This window comes from Manis pentadactyla, chromosome 7, assembly GCF_030020395.1.
Source record: "Manis pentadactyla isolate mManPen7 chromosome 7, mManPen7.hap1, whole genome shotgun sequence".
Lineage (NCBI taxonomy): Eukaryota > Metazoa > Chordata > Mammalia > Pholidota > Manidae > Manis > Manis pentadactyla.
The window spans coordinates 138,100,543-138,122,110 of NC_080025.1; the positions used below are offsets into that span (position 1 = coordinate 138,100,543).

A 21,568-nucleotide genomic window follows, 5' to 3' on the forward strand; every position below is an offset into this window, starting at 1 on the left:
CACACCCTTAACATACATGTTGGCCCTAAAGAAGGTGGAGAGATGATGGGACAGGAAAATTTGAGGTCACCGGCAGCCATAGCAGTAATAACAATGACTGCAGCTATTTGTTGAACACAAGCCACCAGGTTCCAAGGCTTGAACCTGGATACCAGAGGGGAAAGGTGCTGTTTCTCTCCTCCATGAATCTTTACCTCCCAAGTCCTTCCTGCTCTCGGTCTTTGCTAACACATACCAGAGGGCCTCCCTAAAGAAAGCTAATTGATTGACTCAAAACTCGGCCTTTCCACTAATTTAATGATTGTATCTGGAGAAATGTGAGTAACTGAGGGTCCTCAACAGACAGTCAGCCCAGAAAGACTTGAGAAGACCCTTTAAAAGGGGAGGGGCCTTGGTGCACAGCCTGTGGGTCGTGACACAGAGCCCCCCAGCACCAGCCTGCACTCAGGGACTTTGGGGTGACTTAAGCTAATCCTCTCCATGCTCCCTCCCCTCCCTATCCTTCCCTGTTTCTTCCTCTGGCACACTTGGTCTTCCTCTCTTACTTCTCCGTTTCTCCTATGTTTCCTTCCTGCCTTCTCCCTCAGTGTCCATGTCTGTTGCTCTATTGTCTTCCTTAATCTATTTCTGTGTTTCTCTCTCCTTATCAATGGCTTTCCATGCTTTTACTTCTGAGTCACTAACTCTGTTTCTCTGTGATTTTCATGTTCCCATGTTGATATCTCTCTGTTTCTGTCCTTCTGCTTATCACTGACAACCTTCTTGCCTTTCTCTCTCCACTCTCTTCCTCTGTGTCTATCTTTGTCTCATGGTCAAGGGTTCTCTCTCTATGTCTCTATCTCTGTCTCTCCATCTTTGTGTCTTGTTTCCTCTCCATGCAGGGACCCACCCCTGGATCATGGCAAATCTGAGCCACCCTTTGGAAGTTGTCCTCTGGGACTTCTCCCCCTTTGGCGAGCTGCAGGTCAGGCTGTACGGGCCCTTCCTCATGCTTCATCTTCTTGCCTTCATGGGAAACACCGTCATCATAGTCACGGTCATGGCCGACACCTGCCTGCACACACCCATGTACTTCTTCCTGGGCAACTTTGTCCTGCTGGAGATCTTGGCGACCATGACGGCAGTGCCCAGGATCCTCCCAGACCTGCTTCCTTCACTGGCTGCAAGGCTCATTCTACTTCTACTTTTCCTTGGGTTCCGCCTTCTTCCTCATCCTGTCAGACATGGCGCTTGACCTCTGTGTGGCCATCTGCCACCCACTGCACTATGGCACTTTGATGAGCTGGGCTGTGTGTGCCTGGCTGGCAGGGGCTGCCTGGGCAGCTCCTTTCCTAGCCATGGTGCCCACTGTCCTCTCACAGGCTCAGCTCAATTTTCGCCATGGCAATGTCATCAACCACTTCTTCTGTGACAATGCACCTCTGCTGCAGCTATCCTGCTCAGACACTAGCCAGCTAGAATCTGGGCACTCCATGATGTCCTTAGCTTTTGTCCTCAGCTCCTTTCTAGTGACCCTCATCTCCTATGGCTACATTATGACCACTGTGCTGAGGATCCCCTCTGCCAGTGGCTGTTGGAGGCTTTCTCCACATGTGGGTCTCACCTTATCCTGGTCTTCATTGGCTATAGCCGCACCATCTTCCTGTATGTCAGGCCTGGCAAAGCACACGCTGTGGAGGTCAACAAGACCATAGCTTTGGTGATGTCAGTCCTCACACCCTTTCTCAATCCCTTTATCCTTACCCTCTGCAGTGAGGCAGTCAAGGCAGTGCTATGGAGGCAGCTGCAGAGGCTGAAAGGCCTCCACAAGGCACTATGATGAGCCTGAGGGACCTGGCTAGGTTCAGTCCAGTAGTTCTGTGAGGACACAGAGTACCAGGCTGGATGGGAAGACCAATGTCAAGGTGTTCTCCTGTGTGCTTCTGGGTGAAAACCACAGTGAGTCCTCAGTGCTGCCCTGTTTGTCCTGAAGCTCCCATAGGCCACCAAGGAGGTGCTCCCCATATTCACTGGAAGTATAAAAACTCTGAGAGTAGCCCAGAGCCCAGGCAGCTAGGAGTGGGACTTCAACAAAAGGAAGTACTTGGGCTTCCCATTTGAGGAACAGCAGCCATGAAGTGTTCTCTGATCAAGAAACATTACCCAGCCCAGGTGTGTGTGTGTGTAAACTTCCTGAAAGCCTGTGAGGTCCCATTCCCTTTGGAAGGAAGAACTTTTTAAACTCTCTGGTAACTTTGATGTCAGAATCATGGTATTCTCTTACCTTTTACCTATTCTGCATTTTCTAAAACAGCCCTAATTTAAAATATTCTGTTAACATGTTTCTGCAAATACACTTTAATTTACTAACCTGCATTTCCCAGAAACCACGATGACTTCCCTCATCAAGAGAGTACACCTGGCGCCATTTTCTTCAAGACCACAAAAACTACCAGTTCACTGCAAACACAAGCTTTTTAAAAGTGGAAGCAAACAAGATAAGGGCTTGCGGGTTTACTTGGTGGATACCGGGCTTCTGGCTTTGGAGATGTGGCTCGCTTAGTGGTCCATTGGTTTTCGTTACGTACTTGTGGTGCCACCCCAGGCTAACCCCTTCCTAACAGGTGCCTCCTTCTCTGGCTTTCTGAAAAGTTCGCTTCTTTCTTGCTGAGATTCCCCTCACTCAAACCAGAGGGCTTCTTTAAGTTTCAGCTTCTGGTCAAAAGTCTCATGTCTCCTCCAAATACACATCAGATCAATGACTTGGGCGTTTGCTGTTACTGTCACACCAACTGATTTATTTTCCCCAAGTATCCTCTGCTCACCACCTTGTAGGGTAAATATTTGTAGAATAAATGAAAGGAGGGTGAAGAAATTAAAAGTAATTCTACTGATAATAACTTACCTCTGTACATATTCACATTTTACAAACTACATTTACATGTGTTTTCCATTTCATTTTACCTTCATAGTAATTCAATTAAATAAAGATTCATGGATCACTCACCATAAACAATGTACTCTGCTCAGCATTGGACACTGAAGATCAAAAAAATGTGGATTCTACCCTCAAAGCCTTCTCCATCTGTGAGACAGAGAAAAAGGTACAGTTAATTCTAACACATTTTGATAAGGGGTTTTCCTATTTCTAACAAGTGCCATGAGAGCCTGGATGGGAAATGCTGATTCTTGGGCTGCAGCCAAGCAGCGTTTCTGAGCCACCAGTAGTTAAAGAAACCATGGTTAAGAAGGAAAAAGATTTGGTCAAAGTGATGGAAGAACTAACACGAGTATCTGGTTCTTCAAATTTCCGTTTCTCTCTCCTCGGAAATTGTTCTTCCATCTGGATGAAAAGTTGAATTACCCAAATCAACCAAAGTTGAATTAAGAGTTGGAATCTTCAGGATCTGAAGACCCTTTATTTTGTGTGTATCCATCAAGTTTATAGAATTATAATTGCAATAATTCTAGTAACCCCTTCATAACAGTAATTTTATGTTTAATATCCTCACTTGAAAGAAACACGTACTGTCAGAAAGCAACTATGGATTCAGGGCCACTTACAGATTAGTGTTTTGTTTATCACAATACTATCCACAAACATTTGAAAGATAGCAAATAACACATAAATGCAAGAAAATGTTTTTATTCAGTCCACACCCAATGTTCATTGCATGACAGAGTTATACTCCCTTTACTACACAAGATTCCCCTGTTATCCAAAAAGAGCATGTTCCTATGACAGTTTTCATAAGCCAAAAAGGCTAAAGGGAAGAAGCAATTACCATTCACTTAAGTAGAAAATGTTTGAGTGTTCCCACTTCCAAAAAATAATCTCCCCTAGACTTTTCTGATACCTTAGGACACATCTTACCAATAGAAACACAGAATAAATTGAGACAAAGCACAGATGCTCACAGACACGTTCAAAGCTATGGTAGTTTAATGCTAAGATGCTGGGTATGGTTCCCTGGGAAGGAACTTTGTGGGGCCACTTTCAGCGCTCAGGATACATGCTGCCTCTGTAATGGCTCACTGCAAAACATACACTGAATGCTATTTTTGTTCTGCCTTTTTTTGCAAAACCAAAAATCCTCATTGGATTTCATTGGTTAGCACAAACACATAGTAATGTAGGTCCCTCGTAAAAACAAAGTGGCATGACACACACTTGTGAAAAGTAGGGAATACCTGTAATACCATTGTTTCCACAAGATAGAGACAATTAATTTGGTTGTTAGTCTACATAACATCATTTGACAGAAGGCAAGAGGCTTCCCATCCACAGAAATAGCTTATACTGGAACATAATTGCACAGGGTAGGAAAACAAGATTGTTTGTAACACCCAGAACAAATTTAAATATAGGTACTATCAGTGGTAAAATTTCACGATTCTAAAATGCCTGCCCTACCCCGTGACTTCTTCCCCACTCACCCTCCATTTGTCTGGCATTCGGGCCTCAGAATGTTCTGGTAAGAAACTATAAGAAATACAGGGTTCTGAATGGCTAACACGAGAAACCACTGTCACCGTTGTAAATCCCAGTGGGAAGTCAAAAGGTAGATTTATTACTTCCAGCTGGGAACACAAGGGAGCAAGAAATCAAGAGTATGGAAGTTTTGATGAGGGAAGATAAAAGAATAATTTTTAATAAAGTTACTTAGTAAATAAAAGGCATGGGTCCTATAGTGGCTAGGAGCAGCATGAAGGCCTTGCAAACATGGGATTTTAGGAGTTTGATGAGGTGTAAAACTCTCTAAGGCCAACTTGGAAAATTTCAATGTTGCCTATAAAGGACCATGGTCATATCACCAGTCTTTAAGCTTTAAATTTCCTGGTGTAAATAGGCTCCTTTAGCAATGCCTGACAGACGCTGCAGAAAAGTGTTGGTCTGCTGAAAAATATTTAACCACCGGCTCTCCACCGGTAGCATTAGCTGACTTCCAGCACTTGCCAACTTCCACAGTGTTAGTTTCACTCTCATCACGTCCAGTTTCAAACTACCAACAGGGCATCACCAAACTTGGAGCTGGGAAGAGATGCTCAGAGGCACCCCATTATACAGTATTTCTGCCGTACTGACACAAGCGACACAAACTTCAATCACATAGATTAGAGTAAAATATAGTAAAATAATTAGGGGCTTTGAGATGTAATACTTTTGTATTGAACATAGTCTATTGGATTGTAATTCTGTTGTTTGCTATTTAATAATGCCATATTTAATTCCCAAAAACCGAACAATCAGTGTGTAGATGCCCTCAGAGCATCACTGCAGCCTCTGCCCTGGGCTTTCCCATGGATCGCTCCCCACTCAGCCCAGCATCTCTGTCATTTTCCTCCCCTTGAGTAAGATATGTGCCAAGTCCTGTGGAAGCAAACCTCATGAAACTTCCCTTTAACAGAACTAGTTGTCCCTTAAACAACACTGGCTTGAATTGCAAGGGTCCACATATAAGGGGATTGTTTTCAATAAGTATATTGGGAACATTTTTTGAAGATTCATGTAAATTTGAAACAGTATTTTCTTTTCTCTAGCTTACATTATTGTAAGAACACACACATAACACATATAACATTCAAACTATGTGCTAACTGACTGTTGATGGTATCAGAAAAGCTTCTGGTCAACCGTAGGCTCTTAGTTAAGTTTTGGAGGGGTCAAAAGCTATAGTGGATTTTCTACTGCACAAGGGGTTGGCTTCCCTAAACCCTTGAGTTGTTCAAGGATTAATTCTATTTCTAAGTTCTTTCTGAACTTACTTAGGTCATTTCAAAATTGAAGGCAATAAAATTCCAGCACTGAAGGTAATAGTCCCATAAGTGCCCTAGCATGAAAAAGTTTCCACATCAGTGTCTCTGTACCCACTCGAAAGTTTTTTGTAATTAGATATGCCCTGTGGCTTCGGTGAGTGGAGCATCCTTCAGTGGGCACTTGCAAATCAAGAGACATGGGCACTTGCAAATCCCCCAAGAGACTGGGACTGCACACCTATCTGATTAGTGAAGATATCCATGACCACTCTTCAGAGAGCCCATTCATGAATTCCATCTCCCCAGTCTTCCATTGCCTACACAATATACCATTTTATGTCTGCATTATTGTGCACATTCAGTTGCCTCTCCCTGAAATTCTCTTTCCCCTTGTCAGCCTGTGAAACTGCTCTTCATACTTCATAGCTCAGCTCCAATGACACCATGTTTGAGATGACTTTCACTTTGACCAAGGAGAATTAGGCACTCCCTTCTTGTATTCCCAGAGTGCTTTGCAGATTATAGCAGCTAACACATAATTTTGTCTTCCCACCTGAAATTCCAAGCTCAGGTTATGCGCCATGCCTTACATATCTCTATCTTCTGTACCTAGAACATGTTATTAATCAATGCCAGCTAGCTTTAATAATGTGGTGTGTAGATGATTTTTAAATATGAGAAACACTATAATCTAAAGCACAGAAGGCCATCTTAGTTGACAGTAATAGAAATGCAGTAAACAAAGCATGAGAAGTCATCCCGCTGCACTGTATCTCAGTTAGTTGTCTGAACTAGTACCACAACCAGTTCCAAGACCCACATACATACAGGGACCAGAGGAAACAATGTGGATGGTGAGAGGTCTAGAAATTGTTCAAGGGCAGCATATCACAAGCCTGAATATTTTCCAGGGGAATGTGTAGCTTTCTTCAACTGTCTGCTAGTCTTCTTGTGTAACTGAAAATTGTAGAACTTGGACGGTGGGTAAATGTTAGAGTGAGTCACACTGAGGCTGCACATGAAGGTTTCGTCTTAAAATGGCACTGCAGCACCTCTGCCTCACAGGTGGGGTGCTCCATCCCTGGACTTGGTTCAAGCAGGGCCTCTCTGCCAACCTGAAGAGAGCGTGTGTCACAGAGGGGAGTCCACCCTCAGAGGGGGGACCCTGCATGACCTCAGCACTCCCTTGAAATTCCACAAGGCAATGATTTAGGTACATAGTGACTCTAAACCTGGGGACACTTAAATACAGTCACTTGAACTGGAATTCCAAGATTGCTTCCAGCAGGGTGGAAAAGTATGGCATAATTCTTTTCTGTGTTATGTCTGCTCAGGAGCCTTATTTGATACCATACACACTGGGGGTCCCTGTCACATCAAGACGAATGTATGGAACCAAATCCAAAATGTCATGTCCACACAGGGTTCTAACAGCATGTTAGAGGCCAGACCACTTGGCCAAAGTCTCTCAAGAAGTTTAAAATCAGACTAGGATGAAAATCTTGGGGCCTAAATCCTGGTTACTGTCTCGAGAAATAGGACTTAGGATGAAAGCCGTTAAGGAAGGATGGGTCCAATCATAGCAAATACATCCTCAAATTCCCTCTTCCAAAGCCCTTTACATTACTGAGACTGAGACAAGAACGTTTTTACACAATTTTCTAATTAAAACTTCCACCAGACTGTCTAGATCAGTGCTCCTCAAATATTAATGTGCATGTGAATCATCCAGGGTCCTGTTAGGATGCAGATTCTGATTCGTCAGGTCTGGGGCAGAGCCTGAGTTTCTGCACCTCTAACAGGCTCTTAGGAGATGCTCACATTATTCCAAGGATCATACTCTGAGTAGCAAGTTTGTTGAGCGTGTCATGGGGTGATTACTGTGGAGGCCAAGGCAAGCTATACCTTCCCCAAAATTGACTAGTCAGAGATTCCACTCCTAAAAAACACTATAAACAGGCCACAGACCACTGCAGGCTGTTGATTACTTCTGACTTTTTAAGAATGGAAAGTGCAGAGATGAGGGAGTAGCAGGAAGGAGTCTCTCAGGAGGAAAACCTGAGTAAATTTGTGTCCTGATTATTTTAGGAGAAGCTGAAGAGAAGGGCCTGCAAATCAGAAGTAGATAATTGCTCCCCATTTAGTTCTTCAGTTTTTCACAAAGTGTGCAAGGAGGCTAAGTAATTAGACCCTTGAGAAATAGAGGAGAGAAAGTTCTCAGGATGAATAACTGTTTTCCCTGCTGGCCTGTACAGAATTAAAATATGTGCCCACTTTTGGAGAGGCCTATAAATGGAAACATGTCCTGTGGTAGTTTAAAAAAAAATTTAATTAGAGATTAAGCTACTTGGTAATAAGAGACTCACGCCTCTGGGTTGTGCACCCTAGGATGTTCTCCCCTCCCACTGCCCCCCTTCTTCACAGCTGTGGCTCTGTAGGGTGGCCCCTACATGTGACAATCCACACTGCCAATTAGGACCAGCAGCTCTCCTCTAGGTCCTGTGAACAGAGCTGGTGTCAGAAGTAAGACGTTTGCATCTACTCTTTGCCTTGTTTTGCCAATCCCAGCCAAGTCCAGATTCAATCTTAAAAAATCAGACACTAGAGCTCTTCCTATTCCCACCATCTTCCCATGACTTCATAAACCATTCCCAGATTTCCAAGAAATGATTCCTCATGTGCCCCCCACCCCATTACCCACTACACCAGTCACACTCCATTTCCTCCTTCCCATCTGGCTCCTACCACCTTTGTTTACCCTCAAGCCCCTGGTAATCTGGCCAGGCTGTTTCAAGGAAACCCAAGCTCAGAGGGCCTCGTCTGGCACATGGACCTAAGGTTCTGTGGGAGAAGAAACTAGACTATGAGAAAGTACTAGACTATGTGAGGGGAAGGCACCCAGTCTGGGGGCGAGGGTACAGCTTTCCTTTCTTCCTTAAGTGCATGGGAAGGATAAAGTCTAGGCCTGGGGCTCTCATGATCTTTCTGTGTAAGGGGCTGGGGAAGTGGCCTCCAGGGAGTCATTTCTCTTGAAAGACAAGAGGTTTTGAGGAGCCAGAGGGAGAAATGAGCAGCCTGGGTGTGAGTGGGGCTGCTACTCCTGGAGCAACCCCAGAAAAGGGGGTCCCAACAGAAGGTACATGGTTTATTCTGTTTGGGGGGTGCCAGCTCTTTCTGCTCTTATCAGAGAACCTCTCACCTTCAGCACCCCACCTTATACTCTGAAGCCAGTTCATGAGAATGGAATACATGCCCCCAAAAAAGTTGCACACAAAGAATGTAAAGGAATGTAAATAAAACCATAGAGCCAGACTGGAGAGGGGAGATTTTAATAGCACAGTTTTATAAAAATAGTCACATTTACTGAGCTCTTACTATGTACAAGACCCTGGACTAAGAGTTTTATTTGGATTATCTCTCTAATTCATATTTCATACTGTTTTCACTCCATAGTTCCTCAAAATCATCCAGTCCTTGACCATCTCAGGCTCACAAACACTTGCCTCTGAGACATTCGGATGATGTGGGCTGACATTTGTTTTCTATAGTGAATGAGCAGAGATTTCTGTGGGTCGTGGGAGCAGGGGAGACTGAGAAGGAGAACGAGGAGCTCCTGCCTGGGCACCTGGGTCCACCTGCGGTGGGGGGTCCTCATGCCCTGGGACTGGATAAGTGTTCCCTGGCCCTCTCATCTGTGGGCTGCTGGGTCTCTGAGGAGGATCCTTTGGTCATACATTCAATGACCCCTTGACCATCTCATTCCAGAAGGTGAAGATGAAGGGACTGAGGAGGGGTCACCACAGCAGTCATCCCAGCCATCACCTTGCTGAGGTGTGTGGAGTGACCCTGGCCTGGCCTGGCCTCACATAGATGAGGATGGTGCTGCCATAGCCCAGAAGCACTACAGTGAGGAGGGAGGCGCAGGAGGAGGTCTTCTGAGGCCCAGAGGAGGAGGGGATGTTCAGCACTGCAACCACAATGAGGACATAGGAGACCATGGTAAGCATGGTGGCCAGAACAAAGAGCAAATGCAGGAAGAAGTCGAAGCATTCAGTTCGGCGGGTGTCAGAGCAAAATAGCTTGAGAAGCAGGACAGAATCACAGCAGTAAGGGTTGATGACATGCGGGCAGAACCAGAGCCATGTTTTCTTCAGGGCAGTAGGGATGATGGAGAGGAACCCAACCACCCAGCAGACAACCCCCAGCTTCACACAGGCTGGGCCATTCGTGATGGCTGGGTAGTGCAGAGGGTGGCAAATGGCCATGTGGCGATCATGGGCCATTACAGTGAGGGTCAGAAAGTTGGTGGACCCCTAGGAGAAGTAAAGGAAAGACTAGGTCAGGCACTCGGCCAGGGACATGGTCTTGCGAGTGGACAGTGCGGAGGTGACTCCATGGAGGGGTTGCAGAGGAAGCAGTACATGGGTAAGTGGAGGCAGGAGTCCAGGCATGGGAGGACGATAACGGCCAGGTTCCCTAGCACAGTCAGCACATTTATCAGTAGGATGAAAGCAAACAGGAGGCTCTGGAACTCATGAAGATGAGAATATCCCAGAGGCACAAATTCCCTGATGGCACGCGAGTTACTCATTGCACTTGACACAAGTTCTCGCACTACCTATGAGAAGCTATGAAATTTTGCCGTCAACCTCTGTCTTGACCGTGCTCCCTGATGGCTAGCCCGGCTCCTCAAGCATACTGGCCTGCAGGCACAGTTAACCTCAGTGTCCAGAGGACATATTTCAAAGTGACAGAAGTTCCCAAGGGGCAAGGAACGTACCAGTTCTAGTGAACAGGTCTAGGAGTTTCCATCTCCACACCACCACCACTCCTAAACACTGCCTCTGCTGTATCCCATCAGTCATTATTTCATTCAACACATCTGTTCAGCGCTAACTCTGTGTAGGACATTCTGTGGATCTGGGAAACGCTTCCGAACTACCACATTGGATAATCTTTTCATCGTGATACCTGCTATTAGCTGAGGTCTTTCCAGGTGCCAGGAACTGTGCAAGGGAACTTCCTTGTTGCTGCTTTTCATCTTTTGTGTTCAGTCACACCCTCCTTGTTGTCTCTGACATTTCAGGCTCTGAATCACCCATTTCTGAAACTACTTCCACCCTTGACTGCAAGGTCAGTCTGCTCTAAGTTCTCCAACAATTCGGACATTTCCTGGTCTCGCTTCTCTCTCTAAGTATGAGCGTCCCCACATTTCTTGTTTCACTCTTCTTTAATCTCTCTATTCTTTCCTTCAGAAATTTCACTATCTCCCTTAACCGGAGCAATCTTTTTTATTTATTTATTTATTTATTTTGTTGTCATTAATCTACAATTACATGAAGAATATTATGTTTACTAGGGTCCCTCCTTCACCAAATCCCCCCCCACATACCCCATTACAGTCACTGTCCATCTGTGAAGTAAGATGCTGTAGATTCACTACTTGTCTTCTCTGTGTTGCACAGCCCTCCCCATGCCCCCCCACACACTATACATGCTAATCGTAATGTCCCCTTTCTTCTTCCCCACCCTTATCCCTCCCTTCCCTCCCTTTCTCCCCAGTCCCTTTCCCTTTGGTAACTGTTAGTCCATTCTTAGGTTCTGTGATTCTGCTGCTGTTTTGTTCCTTCAGTCTTTCTTTGTTCCTATAGTCTTTGGGTTTGAGGTGAGTCTCTTGTAAGCAGCATAGAGATGGGTCTTGCTTTTTTAGCCATTCTATTATTCTGTGTCTTTTGATTGGTGCATTCAGTCCATTTACATTTAGGGTGATTATTGAAAGATATGTATTGCCATTGCAGGCTTTAGATTCGTGGTTGCCAAAGGTTCAAGGTTAGCTTCTTTAGTATCTTACTGTCTAACTTAACTCACTTACTGAGCTATTTTAAACACTGTCTGGTCATTCTTTATTTTTCTCCCTTCTTATTCCTCCTCCTCCGTTCTTTATATGTTGCTTGTTTTATTCTGTGCTCTTTTGTGCTTCCTTTAACTGCTTTTGTGGGTAGTTGATTTTATTTTTTGCCTATAGTTAGTATTTGGTTGGTCTGCTTTCTTTGCTGTGATTTTATTTTCTCTGGTGACATCTATTTAGTCTTAGAAGTGCTCCCATCTAGAGCAGTCCCTCTAAAATACCCTGTAGAGGTGGTTTGTGGGAGGCAAATTCCCTCAACTTTTGCTTGTCTGGGAATTGTTTAATCCCTCCTTCATATTTAAATGATAATCGTGCTGGATACAGTATTCTTGGGTCAAGGCCCTTCTCTTTCATTGCATTAAATATATCATGCCATTCTCTTCTGGCCTGTGAGGTTTCTGTTGAGAAGTCTGATGATAGCCTGATGGGTTTTCCTTTGTAGGTGACCTTTTTCCTCTCTAGCTGCCTTTAAAACTCTGTCCTTGTCCTTGATCTTTGCCATTTTAATTATTATGTGCCTTGGTGTTGTCCTCCTTGGATCCTTCCTGTTGGGAGTTTTGTACACTTCCATGGTCTGATCGATTATTTCCTCCCCCAGTTTGGGGAAGTTTTCAGCAATTATTTCTTCAAATACTCTTTCTATTCCTTTTTCTCTCTCTTCTTCTTCTGGTACCCCTATATATTGTTCCTTTTGGATTGGTCGCACGGTTCTCTTAATATTGTTTCATTCCTGAAGATCCTTTTATCTCTCTCTGTGTCAGCTTCTCTGCGTTCCTGTTCTCTGTTTTCTATTCCATCAACGGCCTCTTGCATCTTATTCATTCTGTTTATAAATCCTTCCAGAGATTGTTTCATTTCTGTAATGTCCTTCCAGACATCATCCCTTAGCTCTTGCATATTTCTCTGCAGCTCCATCAGCATGGTTATGAGCTTTATTTTTAATTCTTTTTCAGGAAGACTGGTTAGGTCTATCTCCTTCTCAGGGTTTGCCTCTGTGATCTTGGTCTGTATCAGTTTCTTCTGCCTTTTCATGGCGATAGATATATTTGTGGGGAGCTGGCCCATGTGTTGGGTAAGAGAAAGTCCCTTCTTGCCAGTTTATAGCCTTCCTCTCCTGGGAGAACAGCGGCCTCTAGTGCTTGTGCTGGGCAGCTGCGTGCAGACTGGGCTTCTGATCTTGCCCGGCTGCTATGGAGTTTATTTAGCTCTGCAGTTGCTGTGGGCGTGGCCGGCCTCAGGCTGCTGCTCCAATATGGTGGAGCCGCTTGGAGGGGGAACAGGTGGGAAGCTGTTTATCATGGTGAGGGGCCTCCGAGCTGCGCTGCAGGGGTTCAGGTGCCCAGAGTTCCCTGGGATTCGCAGCTGCTGGGCTAAGTGTCCCAGGGCGCTTCTGTCCAGCTGTGGGGTCCTTGTCCCTTTAAGACTTTCAAAAAGCACTCGCTTTTCTTTGTCTCAGGGGCGCTGGCTGCGGGGACCCACTCACAGGTCTTACTGTCCTCTTTCCCTAGTTTCCAGCACCCCACGCACACAGTGTGTCTGCGCTCTGGTGCGGATGGCTGGGGCTGGGTGTTTAGCAGTCCTGGGCTCCGTCTCCCTCCTTTCTCTGACTCCTCTCCTCCCGCCAGGAGCTGGGGTGAGGGGCGCTCGGGTCCCACCAGGCTGGGGCTTGTATCTTACCCACTTCATGAGGCGCTGGGTTCTCATGGGTGTGGATGTGGTCTGGTTGTTGTCCTGTGTCTTCTGGTCTCTCTTTTAGGATTAGTTGTATTTGTTGTATTTTCAAAAATATATATAGTTTTGGGAGGATATTTCCACTGCTCTACTCATGCTGCCATCTTGGTTCTCCTCCAGAGCAATCTTGAAAATACAAATGAATCTCAAGTCTGCATTTTTGCTCTCAGCCTGCATCTCTAACTGCCTGTTGACCACTAACACATCCTCAACAGGTATAAAAATGCACACATAATCCTCCCATCTCCCAAAGCCAATGTCACATTCATGGCTCCCTAAACCCCCCGGTCATCCAGCCTTGAAACGTAGAAGGGATCTCTGATTTTCCCTTCTCTCTTCTAAACCACTTGAATTGCCATCCCTAAAAATATTTTTTTTCATCCATTCCAGCGTTCTTTTTCCATTGCCACTACTCACATTCAAGAATTTGTTTCCTCTTTATTATTACACCAGATCCTTAATGGCTTTCTTATTCTGTGTATTTCCTTATATCCAACCTATCCATATACTCCTACTATTTTCCAAAGTATTAAGTTTGTAGGTTGCTTTTTTAATAACCTGAGGCAATGTGATTTCATTTGTACATTTCAATTAATCAAACTAGCCAGCCATCTATATACATACAGAAAAAGACTAGGATGCATTTTAAATCTTCACAAAGGCTATCTCAGGTGTGATTAGGCATTTATTTACTTATTTATTTATATGTTTCTTTTTTAATTGAAGTATAGTTGATATACAATATTATATTAGTTTCAAGTATAAAATACACTCATTCAACCTCACCCCAGGTAGTGCAGTTACTATCTGTCAACACAGAAAGATGTTACAGGACCATTGGCTATATTCTCCATGCTGCACTTCCATCCCCATGACCAACCTATATTGTGATTGATATTTTTGTGTCTCTTTATCCCCCTCACCCACTCCAATAACCCGAATTCCTCCCCCATGGTATCCACCAGTCACTTATCAGTGTTTATGAGTCTACTGCTATTTTGTTAATTTTGTTTTTAGATTCCACAAACAAGTGAAATCATATGGTATTTGTCTTTCTCCTCCTGGCTTATTTCACTGAGCATAATACCCTCTAGCTCCATCCATGTTGTTGCAAATGGTAGGATTTGTTTTCTTCTTATGGCTGAATAATATTCCATTGTGTATATGTAAAACATCTTCTTTATCCATTCATCTGTTGATGGACACTTGGGTTGCTTCCATATTTTGGCTATTGCAAAACAATGCAGTGATAGGGGTGCACATATTCTTTTGAATCAGTGGTTTTGTTTTCTTCAGGTAAATTCCTAGAAGTAGAATTACTGGATTGTTTGGTATTTCTATTTTTAGTTTTTTGAGGAAACTCCATACTGCTTTCCAGAGTGGCTGCACCATGTTACAGTGTAGGAGGATTACCTTTTCTCTGCAACCTTGCTAGTACTTGTTATTTCTTATCTTTTGGATATTGGCCATTCTGCCTGATATGAGGTGGTATCTCATCATGGTTTTGATTTGGATTTCCCTGATGATTAGTGATGTGGTGCATCTTTTCATGCGCCTGTTGGCCATCCATATGTCTTCTTTAGAAAAATGTCTGTTCGGTTCCTCTGCTCCTTTTTTAATTGGATTATTTGGTTTTTTGGTGTTGAGTCATGTAAGTTCTTTAAATATTTTGGATATTAGCCCTCATCAGATATGTCATTTGTGAATATATACTCCCATACAGTAGATTGCCTTTTCATTATGTTGATGGTGTCCTTTGCTGTACAGAAGCTTTTTAGTTTGATGTAGTCCCATCTGTTTATTTTTGCTTTTGTTTCCCTTGCGTGGGGAGATGTATGCAGAAATAAATTGTTTATGCTTATGTTCAAGAGATTTTTGCCTATGTTTTCTTCTAAGAGTTTTATAGTTTCATGTCTTCTAATGGTCTTTAATCCATTTAGGGTTTACTTTTGTGTATGGTGTTAGACCATGTTCCAGTTTCATTCTGGTGAATATAGCTGTCCAGTTTTCTCAAAACCATTTATGGAAAAGACGGTCTTTTCCTCATTGTGTAGTCTTGCCTCCTTTGTCATGTATTAATTCACTATATATGGGAGGGTTTATTGCTGGGGTCTCTATGCTATTTCATTGGTCTATTGTCTATTCTGAGCCAGTACCATACTGTTCTAATCACGCTATCTATATATATCTTGTTTATTAAATTCTTTTCATCTGAATATATATTATGTTAACGATAAGAAAAAAATTTTTTAAAACAACAGCAACATCTATTTCTTCCCTTGCCTGCTGAATGAAGCACAAGCTCCCGGCAGCAGTCCCAGCCTTCCACAGTCCCGCCCATCCAGCCCTCTACCCTGACCCTCAGCTTGTTCTTGCCACATACTTTGTGCTACCACCAGACTGGACCACGGCCGTTCTCCAAGTGTTAATCCCACCCTGCCTTCACATCCTTTTCCTTACCATTCTTTATGCTTAGAATGCCCTGTCCTGCCTTGCTTGACAAATTCTTACTTAGCCTTCAAGGACTGTCTCAAATGTCCTTCCTTTATGAATCTTCCTTCCCCATTCAGATATGAACTCATCCTACCTGTAATTTTGGATAACCTCTTGTGATCAAATACAATACTATTTCTGCAGCAAAATAAATGAGTATTCACACTAAATAAAATAAATAAAGACTACAAATAGCCTCACATTGATAATTCATGTCAGGTTTAGCTGCCTAGTTAGTTTGACACATAATTAGGAAAGAATTTCCATTGTCAAGGCACTTTTGATCACGGACTTGTGGATACAGGGTGGTGAATGGTAGGCATCATTCACTAAGGGCCCACCACGCACTGGCTCCTAGGCCGCAGCAAGGCTGTGAAACAATTACCGCTTCTCTGTCACTGGTGGTCAAACCCAAGGCACAGAATGTTTAAAGATCTCAATCCCACATCATATAGTTAATAAATGTACAGGTGGGATTTAAACCTAGGGTTTTCCAACTGCAACACCTTTTTGTCTATAGTTATCAAAAAAACAAATATGTGGAATATTCAAAATTTTCAAACAGTGCTATATCAATCTCTGGACACAGGATTCAAAGCTATTGCTTAGGTCTGCAAATAGAGAAAGTATTTAGTTAATGGCAAATTAAGGAATTTATTAAAGAGTAAATTCCCATGATCAGCTGTTGACTATCAGTGATGAGTAGGCAATGGGGAGAGTGCCCCTTTCCTCATAGAAAGACACTAACCTGGTCTCCAATGCTACCCCAGGACCAGCTGAAGTTTCAGCCCTCAGTCTTCCATGTCACGGTGGGAACCCACAGCATCAGGACCCCAGAAAGCACTGCTCCTCCCCTGGCCACTTCCCTGACTATGGCCTCACCACATATTGATGCATATCACATTCTGTAGGTGTTCTAAATGACTGAGCAAAGATGAGAAGTTCCACCCATGGGCCTCTTTCATGTGTATTCACCTTCACTGCCATCCAAAGAACAACATTCTTCTTACCCAACAGGTTTTGGTGGCATCGCATGGTGAGGTTCCACAGTCATAAAACACTCGAAGTCCTAGAATCGGTGGTAAAAGAGCTGACCCAGCAGTGAGCCCGGAGTCAGGAATGCTCCATGCAGTGCAGCAGGCTTTGCTCCCCTCCAAGCACAGCCAGTGTCCTTTGCCAACTGTCCTCCAGCACAGTCCCTGATATCACACTCCCACCCCACCCATTTGCCTTCCTCCTCTTAACCCCTCTCCAGTCTCTGGGCCTTTCAGCTGAGACTTTGCTCTTCCTGTTCAAAATCTTGCCCCCTATCGCCAATTTGGTAATTGGTGTCCCCCTCTTTGTCCATGATGCATACCTGTCCTTCAGATTGCTTCAGGACTCTGAGCCACCACTCCCCTGACTCCAGCTCAGCAATCTGGAAGCCACAGCTCAGTATAAGCCCCTGGAATATGTTTTAAGACCTGTTGTACTTGTTGAATAATTTTAAAACCCAAGTTCTTATTTGTCAAAACTGATTGCTTAATACAAGCAAAAGTAACCCAGGTTAAGTTTGACTGGGATGTCAAACTTTCCTCTTGACTTTTCTCTGCATCAGGGTCTCCTGTAGACCGCACTGTCCTCTGTGTGCCTGCGCGGCAGCCTTGGGCGTTCTCCACCCTTTCCCCTGAACAGATCCTCTCTCGGGCCCGGGAGTCCTGCATCCCACTGGCCCAGGAAAACTCAGCTTCCCCAAGCAGGAGGCAATGCAGCACTCCATCAAAACGGGCCATGTGCAGCTTTGGCTATTACAAAGTTGCCAGGCCAAGGCTTTGGGTGGCCATTTAGCACATGCTGCGTGCTGGGCCACACATTACCAGTACTGGACAGTCTGGACTCCCTGGTGTGCCCTCCCTCATGCATTCCTGGTAAGGATCCTTGCTGGTGAGAGATCTTGTTCATCTCTATCCAAACCCTTCTTGCTGCAGGTTTTGAAGATCAGATCTCTGTTAGTGTCAATTAGCAGAGGGCTCACCTGTCTTCCATACAGTAACCCTCTGGAGGGCTGGGGTCCACCTGAAAGCCCCTTCCGTGTTTCACATCTTTCTCTCTTTCCACACCACCCCTCTCAATTCTCTTGGCTGAATTATATACCTATGATTTTGGACTTTTGAAACAAGTTTCCTGCCCCCAAAATGACTGTCATGTTAAGAACTGGGAATGCAGAGGGGTTTGCAGGGCCACCACCATGGCACTTGCAGCACTCATTAGGTCAGCAGGGCCCTGGGCCACGCCAAACTTCACAAGTGAATAAAAGAGTGGGGCGAGGAATGGGATGGGGCAGAACGGGGGTGAGGGATGGGAGGGGGGAGAGAGGGGGCAAGGAATGGGAGGGGGAGAGAGTCGGGGCGAGGGATGGGAGGGGTGGGGGAAGAACAGGAGCAAGGAATGGGATGGGTGGGGGGAGAGCTGGGACAAGGGATGGGAGGGGTGGGGGAGAGCCGGGGCAAGGGATGAATGTCCCCTTATGGTTCTAAGATGTTTGCAAGGGGCAAGTGAGAGCAGAGGACACAGAGGTAAACAGCACAGTGAGCAGGCCGCAGGCAACAAGAATTAGAGGCTGGACGAGAGGACAGAGGTGCATCAAGAAGGAAGTTAGGCTGAGCTTCCCTGAACCCAGTCTCTGAGGAAGGGGTGGAAGGAGTGGGGTGGGACAGAAGATGCCTGGCTTTTCCCCAAGAGGGAGGGCAAGATGAGACCAGTGCAGGTCGTGGAGTCCTGTCATGATGAGATTCACTGCTGCACCCAAAATCCGCAACAGCGTGGCCAGCAAGAGGACCCAGGCAATGCGAATCACCCATTCATTCCCAAAGGATGATTGAGCTCGACTGTGCTGGACACCACTGGTGCTCAAGGAATACAGTAGTAGAACAAAATAGCCCCAGGCCTTATAGCCAAGTTGGGAAACAGATAGTAAATCAGTTTAAAATGACAAACTGAGACAAATGCTGTGAAGGCAATGAGAGAGGCACGACAGAGACTGAGGGAAGATACAGGGGCTCCCAGTAGCAGGTCCCCTCATGCCACCCAGATCCAGGACTCTGCAGCCGTGGCTGGCACTCAGTAGGCAACAGGGCAAGTGCAACGAGCTGAATGGAGCAAAGAGGCCACCCAGGCACATTTCCCTAACCTGGGGCCTCTGGGGCAGTCCCAGCAGGCAGAGACAGCAGAGCCCAGGATGGAGACCTCCCCTGCCAGGCCCTCCTCTGATCCCCTTCCTTCCTTCAGGCACTCCTGGGGGAAGCCCTGAAGCCAAAGCACGCTGGGAAAGGTGGCCACCTCCAACCCTCCTCGGTACTGACAGTGTGCTGCAGTGGGGTCAGAGAGGGGCACGGCAGTGCCCCCAGGGGCAGCTGTCTCCACTGGAGGCTTGGGGGCATCCCAGCACCATCCTCAGTCTATGGGAGATCCAGGGAGCAGGCAGGCCACTGTGACTCCACAGCGGCCTCCTGGGGAGAGGGGGCCGCTCTCCCTCTCTCTCCCCTGCCTCCTGTGGGCACAGGCTCGGGCTCCTGCACGCTGACCGCGCTGGGACCCAGGCTCAGTGGTGAGCAGAGGACGTGGAGGCAGGAGTGGGGCCCCAGCTACTAGGCACTGACAGTGCGGGAGCAAAGCTGAGACATCTCCTTATCTCTGACCACCCCAAAAGGAAAAACAGGATCCAACTGTTTTATTTTCTTATAAAAAAAGGGAGATACTGAAGTCCTAAAAATACCTCTTTTAGTGAAAAAGAATCCCAGAACCTAATGAGCATCCAGAGCTTGGGTGAGGCTCCCTCGCCCGCCTAAGAAGGCTCTTCAGAGCATCTTCTCCCAGAGCCTTAGTTTGCCCCCTTACCACAGGGACTCGCACCCTGAGAGCACATTCCTGAATTGGAAATGGAGGAAAAGGAAGCCACTGATGAAGGCATTATGGCCATGATCGCAGGAGAAAGGCTATGAAAGGAAACCAAAATGAGAAATTGAGGACCTATTTACAATTATGAAATGGTACTTACACATACTATTTAGAATATTGTACATTACATAGGTTTATGAAGAAATGAAAAAACATGACAAAGAAACCCTTCAATGGAGGTAGAATTCCATTATGTGAGTATCAAAGCCAAAGGGGCTTTGTGTCTCTCTACGAGCAAGGCCAGTTTCCCTGGTGGCTCCACCAGCAAGGGGCCTGCATCACCTCCTGAACCTAAGGTCTCGGTCCTTCCAGAATTCCTCTCTCCTGTCACTCGCTCTGTCTCACAGCAGCAACACCTTTATCATGTGCTCCCCACAGGCACTGTCTCATCTGATTCTTTCATCAACCCTGTGAAGCAGCCATTATTGGTGTCTTCGTTTCCCTGCTGGTGGGACAGAGGAAGCCCTTACTCTGGGGCACAAACCTGGTTAATGGCACCTGGGTTTAAACCCCACATTGCAGAGAACAATCTTTAATTTATGCACTTTGGACCTTTGTAGCTCATGACCTTGCACACACTGTATACTGATTCACATACCTGATTCGCCTTTCACATTGCCAAGTTCACATATCTGCTGACCTACGTACATTTCAGGTGTCATGTATAGCATCCCCTGCCATCTAACCATTAAGTTTTGCCTGTGCAGTTATTTAAGTATTTTAATGGAAAATATTAAAAATGGAAAATGGAAAACTACAAAGTGATGATGCCTATGATTTAAAAAATAATAACATCTTAAAAAATGTAACCAAATAAAATAAATTTGGGACCATTAGGCATAGTAAGAGTGGGGCATCTTTAGCCTCAATCCAAAAGTCACTGAATTTAAGCTGGTTGATTGTATACTCAAATATAAGAGAAAAAGATGACATTAAATGGCATTTTTGAAATCCTGGAATGCATTATCTAACCAGGGACAGATCTGCTAGAGACAGTTTGAGAGTAGAGAATGCCTTTTTTAGGAAAATTAATCAACAGAGATAGAAAGGAAGATGACATCGACATCACCTAAAGATGTGCTGAGATGAACACAGGGAAGGCCAAAAGCATGAGTTTTATTGGATATAATCTTTTTAATTTGAAAAAAGTAGATTAAGCAGATTTTAATCTGAAAAGGCAGATTTCTAAGCAGAAAAAGGGCCTGCTGGAACTGTGCTAAAGATGCATTCCTTCATTTAGCAAATATTTGAAACCTCAACAGTGTACAGGTACTAGTCTAGGTACCACACAGCCGTGAACAAATTCCTGTCTGCATGGAGCTAACATTTAGTGAGGATCACAGGTATTCAACAAGTAATCACATATATAATACAACTTCAGATTGTGATAAGGGATGAAAGGAAAATAAAAGCAACTAAGGGTAAGGAGAGTGATGTGGGCTGTTGGGAAGAAGGTGATTCAACAGAGCTGAACTCAGGGAGAGTGTCTGTCTTGGGAAGATGGGCTATCAGAGCGCCTGTGATCACAGAAGGCTTAACCCCAGGATTCTGAGGCAATTCTAGTTGGATGCAATGACAGCTAAGCTTCCTCTTTGTCCTCAGATGGCCTCATATTCAGCTAAACTCCTTCTGCCATCTGAGTAGTTTGTTGACTTCTATCCTTTGGACCAGCTGCTATGCAGATGGAGCCCAAAAGAAGAAACAGGGACCTGAGGCTGCAGCTTTTGAAAAGGATGCCCCATTTACTCCTTAACTTCCTTTAAG

The 21,568-nt window shown here is 45.0% G+C and overlaps 2 pseudogenes; one reads left to right on the forward strand and one right to left on the reverse strand.

The window, feature by feature from the left end:
* Window positions 1-898: 898 nt before the first annotated feature.
* Window positions 899-1,819, forward strand: LOC130684391 (olfactory receptor 6V1-like; annotated as a pseudogene).
* A 7,645-nt stretch (window positions 1,820-9,464) lies between these two features.
* Window positions 9,465-10,711, reverse strand: LOC130684354 (olfactory receptor 6V1-like; annotated as a pseudogene).
* Window positions 10,712-21,568: the final 10,857 nt, after the last annotated feature.